Source organism: Condylura cristata, unplaced genomic scaffold (genome assembly GCF_000260355.1).
Source record: "Condylura cristata isolate star-nosed mole 26May11 unplaced genomic scaffold, ConCri1.0 scaffold00036, whole genome shotgun sequence".
NCBI classification, from domain to species: Eukaryota; Metazoa; Chordata; class Mammalia; order Eulipotyphla; family Talpidae; genus Condylura; species Condylura cristata.
Window position 1 is genome coordinate 13,059,273 of NW_004567137.1, and position 3,841 is coordinate 13,063,113.

Below are 3,841 nucleotides of genomic sequence, written 5' to 3' on the forward strand. Positions count from 1 at the left end.
GGGTTCTTGAACTCTGGACCAAGCTATGGGGCCATCCGGCAGGGCTGGAAGCCTGTGTTTCTGGCATTGACTGATTTAACCATGATCTAGGAGCAGCCACTCTGGGTGTGTCCCTCTGAGTGTCTCTGAGCTTTTGTGTGATGTCTCAAGTGTCTGGGAGCTTTCGTGTTAGACAGCTGGGCATGTGCATGGGGTTGATGAAAGAAGGAACCAGAGGCAAATGTTCAGAAGATGAAATACTACAGAATCAGACCATACAAGTTATGGCTGAATGCATCATCTCAAAGCTTCCAAATTACCCCATGTTCTCTCTGAGTCATAGGCACAAATAATAATGACGATAAAAATTATTTTTTAAAAAATGCTATAATGCAGGCCCTCCCTGGTGGCGCAGCAGGTTAAAGCACAGCACTGAGAAGCTAAAGCCACTTCCGCATGAGTTCGATTCCCGCCTGCTCCGGAGGTGACCACATGGCGTGGCAGACCTCTCCTGAATCTGCCCGCTGCTCCCCTCAGCAGTGTATTTCATAGATCTGCCTGTTCTGCTCCCCACTCTGTCTCTGGTGAAGCCTCTCGCCGCCCCTGAGCCTCTGGACTGTACCCCAGTTCTGTATGAACAAATAAATAAAATCTTTAAAAAAATAATTGCTATAATGCAGTTGTACCAAGTTGTATCAATTGCGTAGAAAACCAGGGTTAACTGCTTAGAGGATAAGATGCGTTGGCCAGAACAAAAGCAACAAAATAAAATTGATCTTTTCCAGATTGTTTCAGGACAGCAGAGCCAGGGACAACGGGCAGAAGTTATAGGAAGCCAATATTGCTGGATTTAAGACTAAATCTACTAGCAATACTAGTAAGTGTTGCTGTCCAGCAAAAGGGGGTACATTCTAAGGTATGGAACGCCCTCACTGGACATGTTAAGGAAATGTAAAATGGCCATCCATCTGCCTGTGGCGGGGTGAAAATAAGATGCTTGCACAGAGAAGGAGAATGGCACGTTGCTATCCAAGATCCCGTTCAAGCTGGAAACTCAATGAACCAAATGCTGGATGGCACAAAACAAATTTCTCCTTGTGCTCTTCGGGGAGGCCATTTCCCAGCTATGCCCCCTCAAACTCTGAGCTGTCTACAGAAGCATTTTGCTTCATCTATGAACTTTTCTAGGCCTCTGGCTGCTTTCTCCGCATTGGTGTCAGTGAGTCCAGCATGAACGGGAGCCACCAGGACCAGCCAAGAGGGCCCCCGCCCTCCGCCCCCGGGCTCTCTCTGCAGCCCCCTCACTAGTACTGGAGTCTGGGCGGTCCCCTGGGAATGGGATGGACCAGCGCTGGGGTCGGGAAGGAGTCGGGAAGGAAACGGGACAAATTGGGAAAACCGCAGGGAATCTTTTCAGCGGTGTAGAAGGATGTCTTTCCCTTCCTCAGAGAGCTGCCCCTGCCTCCTGGAGGAAGCCAGTCTCTGTTCTGGGATGTGACCTGTTCTGGGGCTGGTCCTCGATGGCCTGCTGCCAGCCCCGGGACAGCTTGGTGGCCACAAAGAATGCAAAATCTGGGAGGCCTCTGAGCAGGAGGCCAGACTGGATGCCCTGTGCCCTCCAGACAGTTCTCCGCCCCCGCCCCACTCCTCAGAGTCTGGGGTGGAGACCATCAGCAAATGAGGGGGGCAGGCAGGCGGCAGAGGAAACTATAACCTTCACAGCCCAGTCTCCTCAAAGAGGACCAGCTGGAATCCTGAGTAGCTTCCCAGTTCGGGAACTCTCCCACTCCTTGGAGGACAAGGGAAAAGCAGGAAGGAATCAGAGCAGCATTTCAAATTGCCCTCAAAGCCACCAGATAACAACCGGTATATCTCCTCATATATAAAACCACCGCGTAATGTGAGATGCTACACGAACAACACAAATCCTGAGGGCCCCAGAAGTGTGAGAATTTTCAGTTTACTGGCTGGTTAAATTGTGCTTATTAGTTTTCACTTGCACAGAACTATAAGAAGATTTGTACCAGCTCCACAGAATACCACTGCCATCAACTTAATAATGGCTTCCCTAATCCACATGCATGTAATCTTGAAACAATAAACATTTTAAGCAAAGGTAGGAGTTCCTTACATCTTGAAAAGGTGCCTTTGCATTTACTTAATCATCCCCTTGAGGGCAGTTTTACTGGGAGCATTGCCCATACAGAGTACACAAGCTGATTGCATTTAAATCTCTTCCAACAGCATTTCTGAAGGAAAAGCCGAATTTCACCAGACAAGTTGAATCCTGTCGTTTTCCTCATCTTGTTTTGTGAGGGGAAAAATACACACTATCTCTGTTGAAATGGGCCACACCTCAACCAAAATGCTAACCTGAAAACAAAGCAAATCGAGATCAAGCTTCTTCCCTTCTCCAAATGCCCTTCATCATTATTCCCCAAATCCTCCCTATTTGTTCAACCACAGTTTAGAAAACAGAAAACGCCTGTTTTAAAACAATCCCCATTTTCCATGTAGAAATGATCCCCCTTTCCTCCACACCCACATTAAATATATATCTGCATCATCGTGATAGACCAACTTTTCACTCAGCACTAAAATTCAGCTGTGCCTGGGGAGGAAGCACAGCGGCATTTTCTAGAGGAGCAGATGAAGTACCCCTGCCCCATCCCCTCCTGGAAACCCACTTTCCCTCCTGCAGGAGCAGACATTTACCAGTGAACCCCTCCCAAGTTTCATTTGCAGCCTGCTCCCCACCCCGTCCCTGTCCCTCACTTTCTCCCTGTCTCTCTCTCTCTCTCTAACGGTTTTCTTTAAACAAACCCACCCCCTCCTCCCATATCATAGGGGGAAAAATCACTTAAACAGAAGTGAATGAACACGCAATCAACAGCCAATGGTAAAAATAGACCCCAAAGCGGGTATCTCTCCACCACCACCCCCAGCAAAGACCAGCAAACAATCAACAAGCAGAGTCAGTTCCTTTCCCTCAGCCCTCTGAATCCAAACGGAGGAATCGAAAACATCTGTGAGAGCCGTGTGTCACTTCAGAGGTATGTAGCGTTTCTTCTATAAAGAATATCCTTTCTTCGGTCATTTCCAAAGTCCAGCACGGCTCACACATTCAGAACAAGAACTGAGTTACTGCAGGGCAGAGCGACTGCCCAGACGTCCTGCAGATGCCCCTGGCGCCCACTGCAGCCCCACGCAAGGGCATTTTTCTAAACCTTTTGGGAAAAGTTGTCTCAATTTCTACTCTTGGCCAAAGTTTCCAGGACACTGTTCTTGAAAAATCACAAAGGAGAAAAAGCAAAAAGAAAACTTAGGCGATGTTAGAAGAAGGAGAAGTGGTGGGCAGGAAAGAAAGTTCTGCGAGCTGCCCCACCGGCTAGCTGACCTACCTGAGGGTCCCGGCGACTGTGTGGCAGGAGCTGGTGCTGCTCTGGGCTCTTGTGGAGGTATGTGACTGCAGTGAGGGGAAGGACCTGCCTCCTGAGGTTATAAGTTTCCTGAGCTGGTGTGCCGGGGTGTGGGATGGGCGGATTCTTTGCACTGTGTTTTAAAGGAGTTTCTATGAATCAGTCTGGCTTTAAAAAAAAAAAAAAAAACTCTTGGCTCTTGGTAAGCTACGCCCTGCTGGCCTGGCAGTCAGTCAAGAGGGCCAGGAGTGAGCCATCAATTCAAAGAAGCCTGTTGTAGGCTCCCTCTGACTCAGACCACAGTGGAAAAAGGAGTGACACTGCTTCCAGTGAGTAATAAGAGTCACACAAATAGATCTGTTTACCTAAGCCCATTCCTCCTCACCATAAGGCGCCCTGGTTACCATGGACACGAGGCCAAAGTTATCTGCCTCAACGCTCAT

The 3,841-nt window shown here is 48.6% G+C and overlaps 1 protein-coding gene across 1 annotated transcript in view; it reads right to left on the minus strand.

Moving 5' to 3' along the window:
• EMP1 (epithelial membrane protein 1) overlaps positions 1-3,528 on the minus strand; it is an 18,661-nt gene extending 15,133 nt beyond the window's left edge. The window contains exon 1 of the mRNA XM_004693260.2: positions 3,381-3,528. The gene's annotated coding sequence lies outside the window, so the exon portion shown is untranslated. The remainder of the gene's footprint in view (positions 1-3,380) is intronic.
• Positions 3,529-3,841: the final 313 nt, after the last annotated feature.